A 19962-nucleotide genomic window follows, 5' to 3' on the forward strand; every position below is an offset into this window, starting at 1 on the left:
CACTGGCCACGCTTGGGGCTACTTCGCGTCGCGTCTGAGTTGTGATTTAATGTTTCCCACGTGGTCTTACACTGGATGGCGATCGCAGGAGTCTGCGAGGTCGGCCAGATGAGATCGGTCACTTGCGACAACTCCCTTGCTTCTGGATCGCGGGTGCGTCTGTTCCGATGGTGGGAAGGGCTCCGCGCCAGGCAGCCGCGATTTCGGAACACAGTTCCCGGAGGTTTTCCAGTTCGTGTGGCTCGGGCTTGGGTTATCCGAATAAATGTCTCTAGTTCTCCCCCATCCCGGCTCTTGGCAGTCGCCGCCGCTAGGGACGGGAAGATGTCGTGCATGAGAACTGAATGTGTACAGTACTAATTCCTGCGCGGTAGTTCACGGTGCGTTGGGGACGCGGTGGGTCGCGGACGCGTCTGGCCGGGTTCACGAGCCGACGTCGGAGCTGCTCTTTTCCACGTCCTCTGGGATTTCTGCAGAGGCCGCACCGATGCGTTTCCACCCGGACAGGAAGTGAGAAAGGTCGAGCCGGGGGGAGCCCGGGGGAGCCGGGGTCCGCTTTCCCGCCCAGGCGTTGCAGTATTGGCGCGTTGGTTGGGGTCCAACCCCAGACTCCACGTGTTGCACGTGGACAGCTCGGTGCTTGGGATGGGGTGGTGTGTGTGGGGGGGGGCTTTGCAGAAGAGGCGTCCATCAATCGTCACAACGCCCCGCCGCGGGCGCCTGCGAGTCTTCCTGGACGATGCGCCTACGACAGCTTCCCTTTCAAACTCGGGTCTCTCCTGGCGCTCTACTCCAGTGGAAAAGAGGCGACTGATGGCAACCACAGGACCCGGGCGCGGACTGGGCCAAGGGAGAGGGGGGAAAAGGCGTCGGGGGTTAGCGCACCTAAAAAGACAAACAAACCCCTTCCTCGGACGCCCTGGTCTCTCCCTTTTTCCATGGGCACCGCGATGCCTTCAATTACCGTGTGAACAGAAATCCGAAACTTTCTATCCCCACTTCTGAAACGTAACCCCCAGGCAAATCACACAGTCGGCAGGGACCGGGGTGGGGCCTGGAGAGGCCTGGCGGGGCCTGGCGGGGCGGGCTGGGGTCAGTACTGGACCGCAAACTGCAGGTGGTTGTGGCTCTCCACCTTCGCGATCAGCCTCCGAGCCGGTGCCTCGCCAACGCCGGACGCCCAGCCTCTGCCGCGCCCCAGCGCTGGTGACCACTGGGGAGCTCGGCGCCCTCCGCCCGCGCAAAGCCCGCGGCCGGCACGACGCGGCCGGCTCCGGGTCCCCCGCAGTCCGGCTGAGGGTGAGCTCCGAGTCCTCCGGTTCCACGCCTGACTTCCCCGGCGCGGGCTCAACCTTCGCAACCCAACGAGGGCTGGCCGGGATCTCCCCCTCCTCAAAAGCCAAAGTCCACATGTGCAACTAACGTTTGCCACGGGAGCAAATTAGCGGGCGCTTCCATATGCCCTAGGCAAAACCTGAAATCATCGTGGCAATACAACCCAAAACAAAACCCCACCAACCCAAGACTCCCCCCGCCCCGTCACTGAACTTGTGTGTTTAATTATACTGTTTGTAAAAATCTGCAGCGGGAAAATGGTGTGTTGGCAATAAAGTAGCAACTGGTTAAAGTTTTTCCGTCTCTGTCTTTGAAGACTTAACCGCTGTACAGTGTGTCATAAAGAAAAATGTAGCAGAGGCGTTCGAAAGCACACACGAGTTTAATGTCAGTTTAGAGAAAGTAGAGACTGTGTGTGTGTGTGTGTGTGTGCGCGCGCGCGCGCGTGTGTGCGTGTGTGTGTTTAGAACAGGATTTGGTACATTTTGGGTCTGTTAAAGAATGCATATGGCAAAACATACTATTATGAACAGTTTCAAAACAATATGTTCATTTATCTTTATTCCCTGAAGGATTCCGTGTGCCTACCGGGAGGCGAGGCACTCTGCCTATCTTGGGTCTGTGTCTGGATAAGGAAGCAAAAGAGAGACATTTTTAAAGCTCCCTAACTTGTCCCTCTGCTTACTTAAAAATGGTTACTTAAAAATGGTGGGTGGTAGAAGGGGAAGTTGGAGAGGTGTTTCAGCCTGGGGAAAAAAATAGAGCAGGGGTGGGGGGGGGATGGAGGACTTAAAGAATTAGAGGACCATGGGATTTGAAAACTCATTCCCCTTGGGCCCCTAGGCGACAATCTTTTCAGAGAAAGTTGATGGAAGGTTTAACTCAGGACCATTGCAAAAGAAAAGACATCCACACGCAAAGCAAACTGCTGTTCTTTGTTTTTGGAAGATTTGAACAATGAAATAATTAGGCCGATAGAGAAGAGTGGGGTAGGGAGGAGGGGGGTGGGGGCGGAGAGGATCGACTTAAAAAGGAAATGCCATTGAGAAAGAAAGGCTAGGAGGACTGATCTAAAAAGAGGAGGGAAAAACCCCGTCTAAGTTACCTCCTAGGCGTTTTATGCTTGCATACTTTATTTAGCTCTCTTAGCGGCTTGAGATCTGGAGAGGTCTGGAAATGACAGATTCAATGGTTTGGGTATTTTCCTCACAGGACTCTCCTTATCTGGTCATTACAGTTAATTTTCCCACCTATATTGGTTAAGTCTGGCCACCTTGACTAAGTCTTGTCCCACAAAATTTTGAGTTTTGTTAGACAAACTAAAGTACTGATTGCTTGGCTGAGATTCTAAAATTTCCCTTGCAGCATTTTGGAAATACATGGAGATACTTTTCTTTAAAAAGTAATTCTTGATCTGTTTCTTTCTGCATGTTCTAGAGCCCTCTAGTTTTCTTACCATCTGTTGGCACACTTTGACTTATTGTTTCCGTGTCTTTACAATTATTTAGAAAATATGTGCTGCTCCAGCTTAGAAAGTAATCAAGCCAGGGTAATACTACGTTTAAGTGTTTAAATTTATTTTTTTCAGTGAAATAAGTGCACTTCTATTATTTAGAGACCTTGAGATTAGTTTTGAGCAGTCTAAATGAACATATTTCCAATTGAGAAGGAAGTCTAATAATTTGCCCCCTTTGAGATGTAATTATTTACCCTAGCTTTTTCTGGCCAAGGAAAGACAATCTGATTGTTCTGATAAATGCTAGTCTATTTGCAGTTGCAGGTAATAAGCCCATGTGTACGTGTGGGCAGGCTTATTAGACTGTCTTTGCTGAGTACAAAGCTATTGTGAGCCCTCAAGGCACTAAGATGTGAGAGAATGCTGCTCCTTGGGAATGGAGGCCAAAGGCAAGAACCTTGTAAATTTCAAATCAGGGTGGCTGCAGGCAGGCTAATCCAGGGTCACTATATGACTCAAATGAGTAAGCCAGTAAAGTAAAACAAATCTGACAAACAGGGAAGATTTAGACCTACCAACCTGAATCTAAAAGACAGTTGCTGTTCACATTCACAAATTATTCTTGTCTGGTCAGCCATACAATGTGCTTATTTCTTGGCTACTTATGTGTTACATCATCAACTCCAAGGGAGAAAGTCTTAACATTCAAAACTCTTTTTTTTTTTCTAAAAGTAGCTTTGTCTGAGTTGATCTCTGGGGCAGTTTATTTAGATGCTTTATTTTGGCATTATTAATGTTCTGTACTTAACATATTCCCAAGGATGAAATCTGGTTTTATTGCAGGACCCGGGAGAAGAGGGTTGTACCACAAGGAACTAGTTTTCCATACCCAAGTAAGCAACAGCCAGAGATATCAACACTCATTGAATTAACTGAAGTCTTCATGGGGGGTTAAATTGATGTTGACAGGCTTTCTTTTAAGGGACGTTCTTAAATTTCCATATTTTTGAAGTTAGTTTGTATGGCAGTTGTCCCCCTCCCTCTTTTAAGGATACAGTGAAATACATTCACTGCTTTCATGAAAATGATCTTTTAACTAACTATATCTTACAATGCCTGGCATATGGTGGTTTGGAATGAATTTTATGATAAAAATGAATGAACACCCTCTTCATTTCCATAAATATAGTTTAGATACATTGTCAAAATAAAATAGAATTAAACAGCCTAAACTAAAAGGTCATGAAAATGTGCAAATAATTTATTTAAATATTAACAGGAAATCATTTACTTTGAATGGGCCTTTAGTTCAGCTCTGATCTTCCTGGAGGCCGATGCAAATTTTCTGTTTTTTACAGTATGAAAAGTGAAAGCACATAGTTCTCAAAAATAAATAAATAAATAAAAAGAAAAAAAGGAAAGCCTTTACCCAGACACTAAATTCGACAAGGCTTGTATTGATTGACTTGGTCACAGATTGTATAAGTTTATTTTAATTATCTGAAATAATTAGTTTCTTGGTCTAAAATGCTCTTTCAACCATCACGATTAAGTATAACATTGCAGGATGCATAAATGAAGACAGTAGTTTATCTATCTCCTTGCAGCCAAATAAGATATCCCCTAAGCTGTCAAGATTAATTAAGTAACATTAATGTGACCAGAGTTTCACAGTATCCCCAAAGCGTAGATTCTCCATTAAAAAGTTTCTGCTTTCAGTTTCAGAGAGAAGAAAAATTAAATCAAAGGATCCAGATCTGCTTGGATGTCATTACTTGATGAAAGTAAAAGAAACAGAGAGGGTCTTGATATGTTTGAAATATCAAGTGCTATGGAAAGCTTTAAAGTATTTTCCTAGAGGATGCAAGTGAACATGTATATTTAACACTTTCATGAACATTTTAGAGATAGACACATTTATATCTAATTTTTAAAAATTTAAATTGTTAGATGTTTTTCTAAAAAAATTCAAACTTTAAATGTTGTAAATAAGAATTTGTTAATTTTAGTTTTACTCTGGAAAAAATACAAGCTATTTTTGGACTTTTATATAGTGTAAACCTATTCCAATATACACATTACAAAAAGATAGAAAAATAGCAAGTTTATTTTGCTTCTTAGTGCTAAATTTATTCTTCCACATAAAAGTTTGATTAGTTCTTGGTAGCTATTGGTTGAAAGGCAAAGCACAAAAGTTATGTTTCTTTCTGGGTTTAGAATTCAAAATAATTTAATGACAATGTGTTGGGAATATTGGAATAAGTACATTTTAGACTTACATTTTGTCTCCATAGCTCATCTCATTTCTACAGAATAAATCAAGAACATAATGGTTTGGTGAAGAATCACAATATTCATCTGATCAATTCACTCATTGGAAACAGAATGTCATGCAATTTAACAGAGAGCAACCAACCTCAGCTGCAGCATAGAGAAGGGCAATGTACTATGTTTTATGTAAGAAAGGCACATTGTGTGTCTCCATGACACTTTCAACCTAGGTCATTTTTGAATTATGAATCAAAACACAGAGCACTGCAGGATTAACTTGTCAAGGCTGGCAATCAGGATTTTCCTAGAATAACGTTTAAGAAGCATGGATATAGAACAGAAAATGTGAATAGAAAATAAAGCACACATATAAATGATACATGTGGGCATATATGTATAAATCCATCTACACTTAGAAGTACTAATATATAGATATACACAAAAGGCACAGAATGGATATAGATTGTGATAGTGACATGACTTAGTTGTATAGAAAGACTGTGGTGCAAAGTGCATTATTCCAGAAGCCACATTTTGAAAGACTGGAATACTGAAGTCTTATACAAATAGCAGGCTGCAGGCAACCAGTTGTTACAAAGGCCTGCAGCCCCCAAATACATATAACACAGCTACGAAACAGGCTACAGAGAAAGAAACAAAACAATACTAACAAACCAAATCAGCTCTGATGGAGAGCTGAATTGGGACACCATGATGACCAGAGACGCCAGGAGACAGGACACAGGACACAATCAAGGAGACACACTCCGCAGGTAATAGCGGCACGTGGCCTGGTGGGGGGAGGGGGCTAAACAGAGTCTGAGCAGGGGGCAGGTCCACAAGAAATTCCTATTCCCAGGCACTGGACGGACAGATTCGGTAACCTATCAACCAAGTGCCTGCCCCTGCCTCCAGGGATCTGGGCACGCCAATCACCTGAGCTGTGGGGGTATTTCCTTCCTCCAGCATGAAGACAAGATGCAAGACCCATCATGTGGCCAGATCCACCATGTGGCCAATATGGCGCCGGCAGGACCTGACCTCCTTACTTCCAACTGTGCTGAAGAGTAAAGCAGCGGCCAAAGTATTTTCATGTTGAAGGACCATTTACTTCGGACCCAGTTTTACTTAGATATTACATCTACTGGGATGTCCTTACATTGTTCTTAAACACAATGGGAAGTGAATATATAACTCATTATCTACCTCTTGGTGCTAATATGTGGTTACAAGGAAAAGTGGCATTTAAGCAGGACCTTTGAAGATGTTTAGAATAGCTACATAGACCTTAGAAAGGGACTGGAAAATATTGGACTCTCTTCACAAGGGCTGATGGGTATATAGTAATTCTTAGAGAAAGATGAGGATCCTTGGTTGCAGTTAAGGAAGAAAAAAACAAGTTGGAGGGCAGAGACTTTCCTTGAGAAAATGAGTTGGTCTGTAGATGAATCATGAAGAAATGGTCATCTTCTTAAAGTCATTTGAGAGCCACTGGAGATTTAAGAGTAAAGTAATAAGTTTAGAGATAAAATTCTTTAAGTACACTTTTTTAGTAAGTCATTTTTTTTCTTGTTCTAGTTTGTTCTTACATCAAATTGAAATCATTGCAGTAGGAGAAGGATATCTAGATAAATTGTCTTGGGAAATAAAGTTTTGACATTGTTTGTTTCTCAGTGTAAGTTATTCAGCCAGTAGAAGAAACTATAATTTAGATCTTGAATAACAAAGGCTCAAGCGTTTAGAGCATGGTTTCCAGATTGTGGTGCTCTTGGGAGATTGGTTCCTTTAAAAGGTGGAGCCTTGGGAAGAAAGTTAGATCTTGGTGGCTGGGAGTGGGAGGGATATTAGAACACATCCACATGCCTTGAGAGGAATATTGAAACTTCAGTGTCCCTGGCTCTCTTAAGGTGAACAGGTCTCCATTGTACACTCACACCAAGATGAGCTGTGCCACCACAGATCAGAGTTCCCGGTTAGGCCACCACAGGCAGAACCATCTAAAACTAAGTTAGAATAAACCATTTCTACCTTACAAGTTGTAAATGTCAGTGGTTTGTTCCAGTGAGGGAAAGATGACTGACAGAGAAGAGCATTATCAGGTAGGACTGTGGGTTCAATAGTTTTTTGGAAGCTCATTGTTTTTAATTAGTTTCTTTGGGTTTACTTAATATGAACCATTTTATTTTAATGAAAAGAACAACATTCACTGCCTATTAGTACTGGAGTTCTAACATAGCATAGCTATGCCAGGACTTGCGCATCGGTTTTTACAGATTTGTTTTGTCATGTCCTAATTAAAACCAGAAGGCAGTTATACTCCAATGATGAAGAGAACTTTCTAAAGTGGGATTTTCAGCTTCATTGACTTCAAAGTAACACATAGTAAAGGAACACTGCTAGCTATCTCTGGATTTGTTCAGATTAAATACTTTTTCAATGGAAGTTTGGGCCATGATTGTTTCTTGTTACTTTCTTGCTGAAAGAAAGGTGACTGTTATCTTTCTATGGGGACTCATAAATAATCATTTAATGAGATTCACATTTTAAGCTCTTTTGACATTTTCTAACAAATTACTTGTCATTTTAGTTAGATCAATTTATATTTCTGTTAGCAATATGGCAAGTACTCTTCTCACTGAGTCATTCATCCTAGCTAGTCCAATAGTTGACAGGTCAGTCATTTTAATTTTAGTTTTCAGAATTAATGTTAGTTTTTTCATAGTCTTATGGCTTATTTGTAATCTGTACACTACTGGTATGCTCAATTTTTCTCTTGCAGTCCTTGTCTTTTAAAAATTGATGTGTAGGGCTGGGAAGGTGGCTCGGTGGTAGAGTGCTTGCCTTGCATGCATGAGGCCCTGGGTTTGATTCCTCGGCACAACATAAGCAGAAAAGGCTGGAAGTGGCACTGTAGCTCAAGTGGTAGAGTGCTAGCCTTGAGCTGAAGAGCTGAGGGATAGCGCCCAGGCCCAGAGTTCAGGCCCCACAAATGGCAAAAATAAATAAATAAATAAATTGATGTGTAAATGCTTAATTTAAATCAGTCACTTAATCTTTGTTATGTATCAGTATCATGAATATAGATAAATGTTTATTTTAGTTGATAATTTTCATTTTTAATTTTCTTTTATTTTTTATCCTAAACATAAAAAAATGATCCCTACCCCCACCCCAGTCCTGGAGCTTGAACTCAGGGCTTAGGCACTGTCCCTGAGCTTCTTTTGCTCAAGGCTAATACTCTACCATTTGAGCCACAGTGCCACTTCCAGCCTTTTCTGTTTATGTGGTACTGAGGAATCAAACCCAGGGATTCATGCATGCTAGTCAAGAACTCTACCATTAAACCACATTCCCAGACCTACAAAATGATTTTTAAAAATTAAGACTTATTAGCTTTTCAAGGGATTTCAGTGTCATTTCTCTGTATCTATACAATGAATGGACTCATCAAATTTTCTCTTTCATGTTCCTCCTCCCCTTTCTTAAGACAGTTTTCAACAGGTTTCATTGTTCTTTTCATACATTCATAAAAAGTACCTCAAGCAAATCCATATCCATTTAAACTCACTGTTGACCTTCCCACCTTTCTCTTATACCTACCCCTTAGCATAGCTTGTTTTACTTTCCTGTGGTTGAATTGTTTCTACTTATAAGAACTGTACAAAGGAGTTCCATCATGGTAACACACACACACACACACACACACACACACACACACACACACACACACACACACACACACATATACTATAATTTTGCCAGATTAACGTTGTCATTTGTTCTATCTTTCCTGGCCCCATTTACCTGTTGTTGCTCAATAGCTCTCAGTGAGTTTCCTTCTGCTATCATCACATATGGTCAATACACCATATATTTCAATAGTATCTATCCTTCATGAATCTCTTTCCTTTTGTCTCTTCTCTCCTATTCTTCCCAAACAGTGTTCCTGTTACATTCATGTTGTGTGTGTGTGTGTGTGTGTGTGTGTGTGTGTGTGTGTGCGCGCGCGCGTGTGCGTGCATACATGTATCTGTATGTCTTTAAAGTTGAAGAGTATTTTTAGTTTGGCTTAACTCACTCAACATAATGCTCCCCAGCTTCATTAGTGGGGCATTTTCTTTTAAATCTTGTCACTTTTTGTACATGCATATGCAAACATTTTGCTTTTTAGCCTATTAGATTTTTTTTAAAAAATGTTTTGGTTTTATTAGTACTTCACTTGAACTCAGGCCTTTAGTTTGCTCAGTTGCTTACTTGGATTGCATCTTCCACTTGAATCATGCCTCCAGTTCAGCTTTTGTTGCTTTTTTGGAGATGGAGTTTTACAGATTTTTCTGTAAAACTGACTTCAAACCTTGAGCCACATGATCCTACAATTCTAGAATTACAAGAATGAGCCATAGGTACTGGCATACTTTATCACTTTAAAAATCTTTTCCATTTAGAAAACTCTTTACACTAGAATTTATTATTGTACATTTTGTACATTGGAGTGATTTTCAGTCTATTCTTTCAACGAAAAATTAACTGTGTATCTACAATATAACATGCAACATGCTTTTGCTTGGTGAATGATTGGTCTACAACATAGGCAGAATTCTTGACCTGGAGAAGTAGCTGCTGGCTCAAAGGATTCATTAAGTGGTTCCTTAATTATCAATGCTAATACTTTTTCACAGGCTAAATTAAGTAATCCCTTTGTTACATATCAAATATACATGCATAATTGAATCTACTTATACACTCTCTATTTGAGTTGTTTATTTTTTCCTTTGTATCTTTCAGCATCACACTTCTTTGTGAAAACCAAGTTCATTTTAGAACCAAGTTCTCATGTTGACTGCAGTAAATGTCACCTTAAAACATTCTTGTTTTCCCCGCCCCCAAATATTTTCTTTATTTCCATTGAGGAATCCATTGGTTTTCTTTCTTTTGGGAATTCTTAATAAGTTAATGACATAAGTGGCTCCAGTGACGGGAGAAGGAGGAAAATGGTTTGATTTGTTTGTATGATTTGCAGAGGGTAGGTGTGAATCATGCACTATTTGAAAAAAGGTATTTCCTGCGAACAGCCACAGTTCTGAGATGGAAAAGAAAAATGTAGTCTGGAATGAATGTAATAAGTTAATGGGTATTCCAAGAATAATTTATTTGGGAAAATCAGTTATGTCTCTTTGGATCTTTGTACAAAGTAATTATGAAATTGTAGAAGAAGGAAGCTTTTTGTTCCAGTCTGTATGTATAGCAGATAGAGGATTAACTCAGGTTAAATTCTTGGCTCTGTTAGTAAGCTTGTGTTACCTAAGCTATAATGGTTATTCTGTTACTTTCCCTTTTTTAAGTTCAAGTAAGTTAAATGTGAAACTTCTAACGGTATATAGTTTTACTGTATATACACAAAAAGATTACAGTAGATTCACCTTCTTCTTTTCTTTCTAAATAACAACAAAACTTATCTGTTGGTAAGAAAGAGTTTGTAGTAACAAATCCTAATTCTGCCTGAATTAATGACTTAAAAAAGATACTGTCTCAATTTTTCATAATGCCTTAATTTTCCTATGTCTAATTTTCATTTCCTATTTTACTAAACTATGGTGCTTCCATAGAGTTTTGGACTATTTTACTATAGAACACACTGTAAGCAGGATGCAATTAACATCATCTGTGGTCTATAAAATACTGCAGGTGCATTCTTATTGGTTGATAGGAGACATGCTTATATAGTCTACATTGCCCAGTACTAAATAAAAGTGGTCTTATCTGTCATTTCTTTCACTTTCCCTAAGTAAAAGGAAGCCAAGGAAACTTAGTGTCAACAATCTTTTCCTCTTTAAAGGCATCTTTCAGATGAGGATATAATAGCCCCTTACAAACATTCATTATATAAACTTTACACACTGTTGCTTTGTGAGGGTCAAAATGATCATTTGAGCTGAGGTTGGCCATGGCAGAATGAAAATGTGACAAGTGGGAAGTGGATCATAATGTGCTTTCATTGTTAACACAAAGTCAGCTGTGTGGCTGGCTGGTCCTGTGAGTACTTCTGCTAGGATTTCTCAAATGCATGCTATTCTTTGTTATATCAAAAACTGTGTAGGAACTTCTTCAATTCTTAAGATATCAATTTTTTATCATTGTCAACATTGTTTGCTTATTTTTGAATAATTTACTTTATTGTTAGTATAAAGGTGATGCATAGAGTGATTACAATTACACAAATCATGTAATGAGATATTAAGTTTTATAATTTTTTTTTGGTAGGTCGTGGGGCTTGAACTCTGGGCTTAGGTGCTGTCCCTGCACTCTTCAGCTCAAGGTAAGCGCTCTACCCCTTGAGCCACAGCACCACTCCCGGTGTTCTAGTTTTTTTTTTTTTTTTTTTAAATTGGAGATAAGAGTCTCATGGACCTTGTTGCCGGGCTGGCTTTGAACTGCGATCCTCACATCTCAGCCTCCTGAGTAGCTAGGATTACAGGTGTGAGCTACCGGCGCTTGGCTAAGTTTTATAATTTTTAAAATTAACTATGCATACTGTATATTCAGTTCCACTGTGAAGAATGAACATGAGGAGCTCACTATTGTGTAATGAAGAAACAATCCTTGTTAAGTACCTATATTAAATAATGAACAAAAGAGACTTGGGAGCTATTCATCACAGTATATCGAGTGACTTTGTAGAGAATTGATCCTCAAAGTAAATACAATAGTATAGCAACAACCTAAAATTTATATGACACTATTGCTACTATATGTATATAAATGTCAAAAATTTTATTTCATTTTATTTTGATCATGGTTCCTAATCTGAAATTCTATAACACTAGTGATTCAGAAAGATAATACTATTTTGGAAAAATATCAATTACTTCTAAATACCTAATATAAATCATATGCATATTATTTATCCAAATCTTTACTTACGCTCTTTGGTTAATTGTAAATAACATATGTATTTATTTATTTCATAATGATACTAAAACATTGATAAAAATGTCAACTATCTTCAATGGTTTAGCTTTGGTCATTTTTTTTTTTTACCTTATAGGATTTTAAAAATGTATGTATTTAACAGTCTTTAAAATGGGGAAACAAAGTGAAAACTTTTTAATTTTTGACTAATAGACATATAATTTACAAGTAGAATTAGTTTAGAGAAACAAAAAGGAGGTCTTTGGGAAGTCCAGGACTTACCATCATATCTGGTGCACATAAGTGCTCAATTAATATTTGCTAAATGATCCAGAACCATTATCAAGAACTACTTTCCTTGGCTAAAATACTTGCTTATATGCTCCATTGACTGTTTCTGATAGATTCATGGCTTAAGTTTTTTTTTTCTGTAATTTAAAATGGATTGATTCCTTCTCTCAAGTCTAATTTCATAGTTACACTTGTCTATCCTAAGAGCTGCAGTGAATAATAAGATTTACCTGCAGTAGACACTATCTTCCTATTATCCTTTCTTCAATGTTCTTCTTTCCTTGTTGTACTCACAGGTCTTGCTTTGTTTTTGTTCTTGGAGTTCTAGGGATAGACCGATGCCTTTTGCTTACTAAGCAAATGCTCTGTCACAGAGCTGCATCCCCAGCCCCACAGTTTCTTTTGACGTGACACCCATCCCCATTGTATAGTAGTCATTAGTGTAGGTAGGATTGGACTGACCCCATCCTTGGGGCAGATGCTGAAGTGGTTCTAACCAAACAATCAAACCATCCCCCTCCTGCTTGTTATGGCTCATGATCACGTATGTGGCAGTTCCAGGCCACTAGAATTGTCTCATCAGTGAGCAAATGCAGAGCAGGGAGGAAGGACACGTGAAACCCACCTTCCTGGGAGACTCCTTTTGGAAGCGGAGGAAAGGCTGAGCGTGACATACACCAATGAGCAAAATCCAGAAAACTAGAAAAACAATATGAGGTCACTGCCCGAACGCAAGTCCTACCACAGGAATTTATTGGTATGTGAGCCCTAATGTCATTCTGTGTAAGCGAGTTAGTATTTGACATCCAGTTCCTCATGAGGGAAAAAAAAATTTTTTTTTTTACTGATTTTAAAGATCACTAGAGTTTCTAAAGAATATTTTTATTAGCTTTTCATTTTTACAGAGAGGCATGGCTAATATCAAATTCTCAGTCTAAAGACTTAGCGTATCTTAAGTAACAAAGTCACTAGAAATCCAAGTAGATGTGTATAAGAAACTTGTAAATGCTGCCCATTTTTTTTTCAAAGGCATCCATACCATTATGGGCTTTTGCATAGTGTAATCACTTCTTTTATATTTACATAACCTAATGGTAATAATCACACCTTCTAAACACTGTTTATCGCCATGGAGGTTAGAAAAATCTTATCACATTAACAAAGTCCATTTAGGAAATTTCTGCAAGGCTGGCGGTTTTTCTTTTCTTAATTTCCTCCCAACAAGTCTATTACTATTCTGCCTTGATTTCTATCATTGTTCATTTCCAAGCCTCCTCAGCTCAAACTTTCTGTGAAGAGTCATCTAAAACGGAGAGTACATTGGGAATTCTGCTTCTCGTGGCCAGTTCTATCACAAGAGGGATCAAAGGGGGTTTTGTTCTGTTTCTGTAATCAGCTATTTATTTGAGAGGGCAGATTCATAAGGGTTGGAATTATGATTAGATGTGCATACAAGGCAAGCAGCTACATGGCATTTTAATTACCTCTCCACTCCAGTGGAAAAAAACTTGAGGCACAAAAAGATGTCTAAGGTTAAATTCAGTTTGATTCTCTTTACACAGCAAATAATTTGACTATCACCTTTCTTCACGGGCGTTTTCTTCTTCTCTCCCTCACACCTCTGGCTTCAATCTATTTGTGTCCTTGATCATTTGATTTATTTCCAAAATACATACTTTCTGCTTATGTTAAGACGACTTCTGTTCCAGTTTTCTTTTTTTTTTTTTTTGTCGATCGTGGGGCTTGAACTCTGGGCCTGGGCTCTCTCCCTCAGCTCTTCAGCTCAAAGCGAGGGCTCTACCACTTGAGCCACAGAGCCACTTCCTGTTAAGACGACTTCTGTTTGACAAATTCTTCTTCCTGCTGGACTCTGTATGACATAATAATGATACACGGAGTGGATGCCTATCTTTGGAATCAACCAGTTGTAGTATCTTGTTTAATTTGAATTGATTTATTGAAATCTTCAATTTACTGACCTTAATAAATCCAAATATTTGACCCCTTATAGTGACTTTATGATTTAGCGAGCTTGCAAATGAGCTCTTAGAATTTTTCTCTTCCCTCTTGTTGTGAGGTGACAACCTTAAAGGAAGGGAAATGGATACATCTAGAGATTTATTGATACTTTTAGAAAAGTCAACCTTTAATGTCTAGGGTTAATGTATATTAGACTTAAGTTCCCATACTTTCAATGTATACACCTCTAATTTTGAAAGCCAAGCAAAAAACTCCAACTTTAAGCCTTAATACCAATACTCTCTCTCTCTCTCTCTCTCATACACACACACACAGAGCATAAAAGATTTGGAAGAAATCAGCAGAGATCTTATAGCTGTCAAGATTGTATTTAAAAATTCCATTCTTAGGAAGAGAAAGAGAATTGGAGAGGAAGAAGGACCTCAGGCAGTCTACACTGCTTTTCTGTAAAGATTAGAAAAAGATCAGATTACAAATTTTTTGATATTTTTATTGTGAAGGTTATGTATAGTTACATAAGCCAGGCAATGAGTACATTTCTTTTTGAACAGTGTCACTTCTTCCCTCGTTTTCTCCTAGTTTTTCCTCTCGCAGCCTCTCTCCCCTAGACGCTATATAGTTCATTTTCAATATAGCGTCTATCACTGCTGTGTTTGTTCACCCTTTGTCCCATCATTTCTGTGCTGTCCTTTACACTCTCTCAAAATGATAAGCTTCCACAAAGACAAAAGGTACAGGAATCAAACACAGTGACAAAAGAGAAAAAAATACCAAAACAAAAACAGAAAGCAGAGTAACACAAACACCCTCCTGTTTCCATTTCTTGGAGTTCATTTCGATAAACAAAAGCTCAGATTTTCGTGGAGGAATTAAAATAAGGCATTCTCATGGATCTTTTACGGGAACAGAAGCTTAGAAAGTTGACAGCACATTTGTACAATGATAAAGGTCCCTCTTTCGTCCAGTAGTCTTGGTACTCTGCCAAGCGTCTTGACTTTTCCTCATTCCAGCCCTCCATTTTTCCAAGCAAACACCTTTGTGCTGTGTTCAAACTGTATGAGGCATGCTTCCTTGTCCATTCCTAAGGAGCAAGGTCCTCTGTCTATCTATCCAATGTAGGTGAACTTGGTAGGGCAGAAACAGGACTCTAGGAGGTAGCAAGATTGTGACTACTTCTACATCCTCAAGAAGGGGTGTTGACAAGGTGCAGAAAAGATGCCAGTGATATGTGTCTAGGCTCACTGGGCCTTTGACTCGATCTCAGAATTTCCTCTAGCTTGGCTTGAATGGGATTGATTGGGGAAGGACATAGAGGAAGCAGAGAAGGGCCATACTTGGGGAAAGGAGGAATAGCAAGGACTTGTAATAATCCTAACATAGTGAATGGATTGTGGGACACCAGCACTGATATGGACAAAAACCAGGATGATTGTCCCCTTTTCTTCATCCTGGTTTAAAATATATATGCACTATTTTTTTTCTCTTATAGCCTTTTTTATACTTATAAGCAACTCTAGGGATGAAACTTTTCTCATCACAGAAAACAGGACATTAAATAGGATACAACTTCATTATTTTATAAAGGTTATATTTCTTGCACATCTATGCTGTGAACCAAGATTCACATTACATGACTACTGTAATATTAATAAAATAGTTTGTTGATATATTGAAAAAATCTCCCAACTTCTTTCAAAGAATCCTTCATGTGACACAATATAGTATTCTAACTTTTTGATGGCTGTTTGTTTCAGTTGTAATAGTTGTTTAGTTCTTACAAATGTTACTGCAGCAAAGAGTAGCCTTTTATTGAAACAACTGTTATTACCACCATTTCTTTGTGCCTAGATGCCATATATCAAGAGAATTAAACTCCATCCATGTACACACACACACACACACACACACACACACACACACACACACACACACACCAACATGACAAATCACATGCTAGAATTCAGGCTCAATATTTTAGCACTATTTTCATGATGAAATAACAAAATAACATATGGTAAATCTCAATTTTGAGAAAGTGGAGACAGTGTGGAAAGAAAGAGGTAAGGGGCTAGAGGTCTGCTTTCATGGTCTGCTTTCTCTGAATCTAATGCTTACCTTTCCCCAGCCTCTGCTTGAATCAGTTCCAAGGCCCAGGGCTAGTCAGGAACAGAATAGGCAAGATTTAAGACTGGGATCTGGCAAAGGCAGTTGGCTTAGGTGTACTTTATGGCTGTTTTTTGATTCGTGCTTCTGTGATTTATTGTCAACTACTGGAAGGTAAGTTGTATTCTCCTTTGTTTTTCCCTGATACGGTATATAACTCAAAGACAGCACTTACCATATTGTTCTTTCCTGAAGATATTGTTGCAAAGGAGGAACATTTCCTTATTTAACTTTGAAATGTATAGAACTTACCTATAAAACTGGACAAATACTACTTCCACAAACTCTTTGAGCACATGACTCACACAAAACTTACATATAGTGAATATCAGTTCATCTTCAAGTATATAGATAGTTTAAAATGTATATGCACTATTTTTTTTCTCTTATAGCCTTTTTAATACTGATTATGTGGATCTCTTAGTGTTCTTCTTTGGTTTGACCACTTCTCCTTATTTATGTATTTTTTTTAAATTTTATTTTCTTATAAAGATGTTGTACAGAGAGGTTACAGCTACATCAGTAAGGTAATGAGTACATTTCTTGTCAGGCATGTTACCCCCTCCTTTGTTTTTCTCCCACTATCCCTTCCTTCCTCTACTTCTCCCAGGTTCATTTCCAACATAGTGTCTTGTGAGTATCATTGTTGCAATGGGTCATCCTGTCTTATTCAGATGTCCATAACATATTCCTGCAGCTAGCCTTGGTAGATGATATAATGAAAGCTACCTGTTACTGTGTGTGAAGATAGAGTTGGTAAATATTGAATGAAAATGAAAATATGTCTGCCTTCTATTAAATTAAAGTAACTTAAAATATGTCTGAGAAGACAAAATTCCAATATTTCAACTAAAACTTACCAGGGTAAGTAAATCTAAGACCCCACAAATGGAATAGAAAATGGAGTAAATGGAGATCATGTGGTAACTGCCCCCCAAGACAGAGGGGAGATCAACCACATGGGGTAGTACATTTTTTCCCTCTTAAAGTTTTTACTTTGGCATAATTTCAGACTTAAAGTTGAAAGAATTTAGAGGGTGCTCATATACTTTTCTCCCAAATTCTCATAAAAAAGCAACACTAAACTGAAAGCTGAGTACATGATGCTGTCTACCTTTAATTATTTCAAATGTATATACTAGAATCGAGAATCTTTAAAAAAATACTATGTGAAAAGTTTGTTTACAAATACTGATGCATCAATGTGCCACATAACTATTATCTAATATAATAGTTACCTATCTAATATAAACATATATTTTAAATTGTTTCAATTATCTTATTTATAGAAAATAAACAAAGGCAACCAAAGCTGTTTCAGTTTCAGGTTTTTGGAACACTTAGAATTTGGAAGTATTGTGTCAAGTCATCCTCAGTTTGAGCTTCCCAGGACCTAGGCTGTGCATTTTGGGTAGGAATAGCACAGAAGTCCTTATAGGCTTCATGTGAGAAGCCACATGTCAAATGTGTACCATCACTGATGATGGCTGACCAGTTGGCTAAGGTGGTATGTGTCAGGTTTGTTTCACTAAAAATTTATTAGTAATTTTTCATTGTAACTAGTAAATATTTTGTGGGAATAAAACATTGAATCTATGTACATATCCTATTAGTCATCAAACTATATTAGGCTAGATTAGTGTCCATTAATGATTTTTCTTTCTTAAGCATATTAACATGGTTCCATAAGCCAAGATTTTACAAAAGAGGTATTGTCTTTTTCTGATTCAATTTCATTCAATTATTTTATTTTTTCTTTATGCAAAAATTAGTAGATACTAGCTTTTCTTTTTTTTCTCAAATGAAAATTGCTTATTATATATATGCTTTGCTTTTTTTCCATTTAACAATATATCCTAGCGGTTGTTCCATATTGCTGGATAAACTCCTTACTCATTCTTTGTTTTAGCTACATAGTTCTCCACAGTATGAACATACTATAGTTTACTCAATTATTCTTCCTTAAATGAGTACTTACGTGGTGACCAATATTTTAAAACTATCACCAATGCTCATGTGCAGATACATTTTATGTATTGTTAGAAGTGTATTCAGGATAAAATTAAAATTAAGTGAATGATTTATCAAATATTAAAATTAAGAATCTCCAACCATGAAGATTTTGTACATACCAACCAGGAATTTATACTTTTGCCAAGTGATAGGTGAAAAATATCATCTCAATATAATTTTAACTAATATTTATAGATCTTGTTATAAATGAAATTGATTACATTTTCATATTATAGAGTATCTTTGTATTTTCTGCCCTTGACTATATATTTATGCATACATGTGTGTATCCGTACATATTTGAAAAACATAAGTTGCAAGTATTGTTTCCTAGTTCTTTGATTGTCTTAATCTAGATTTTAAATATTTGGTTATTTTGCTGTGTTATTTTATTTTTTAAATTACATTATGATGTTCCCCAATATTTTATTGTGTCTGAATTTTGAGACCTAGTTAGAAAGCCTTTGCCTACATGCATGTTAAAAAGGATTCAAAATTTCTGTTAGTACTTCCACAATTCCATTGTTTACATCTAGATGACTAATTATTTTGGAATTTACTTTTATAGCATAACGTACATATTTGATTTTTTATTATTTTTCTAAATAGACGGTTGTTCTATTTAAGTCTAAAGTTGCTCCAGATTTTTGAGATGTACTTTCCTATATACTATTTTTTCAGCCCATCTCTGGTGATTCTGTTTTAATAGAACAATAATTCTGGAAAACACTGAATAAGTGGAAGGGTGACCAAGTCTACGTTGAGATGACTGTAGATTTTAGAGCCATTGATCCTTGGAAGTGAGGAAAAATGGAGACAAGAGGAGAGGAGGGGAGAATCTGTACCTTAGTTAAAAAGCTATCTAAAGCAGGAAGTCCCATCAAAGATACTGTTCTTATATTTAGAGCTGAGTTTGGGAAGGCAGGGAAGAGAATGAAAATAAGAGCTGGTTTTTCCACTTAGAGGGGTGGTTGATTTACTTGACCTTAAAGGTCTCCTCCATGGACTTTTATGGTTCTATGAATCATCCTCTGACTCAGGCCAAGCTAGTGATGAAATAGTGGAGAGGTGTGGAGGTCAGAGGTGAGTTGGAGGTGTGGTGAGTGGGCGAGAACAAGGGTTAGAGGGGAGACATTTCAAATGACAGAACACAGAATCAGGAAATACATTTTTTCCTCTTTCAAAACCTAGCTTTACAGATGGGAAAGCAAAGATGAGTGTGAAAGGAAAGAAATATGGGGTGCATAGGAAATGGTATGAGAAAGTACGGGTTGGTATGGTGAAGGATGAGTTCAAGTTGCTTGAACTCATCCTGGCTGTAAGATGACAGCTAGTGTTATGTGCCACTGTTTTAGTAGTAAGGACATTGCCATTGTGGACATTGCCATTAAGTGAGTGATTTTGCCAGTTTATCTGCTTGGTATGCATACCTCAAAAAGAAAAACTACCTTGAACTGGACACTATAATATAAAAGCTGCAAAATTCTCTGAGGAGAAAAACACTATATATAGTGCTTTTTAATATTGTGTTTATATATTTAGTA

This window comes from Dipodomys merriami, unplaced genomic scaffold (genome assembly GCF_024711535.1).
Source record: "Dipodomys merriami isolate MVZ:Mamm:240054 unplaced genomic scaffold, mDipMer1.0.p SCAF_8, whole genome shotgun sequence".
Taxonomy (NCBI): Eukaryota; Metazoa; Chordata; class Mammalia; order Rodentia; family Heteromyidae; genus Dipodomys; species Dipodomys merriami.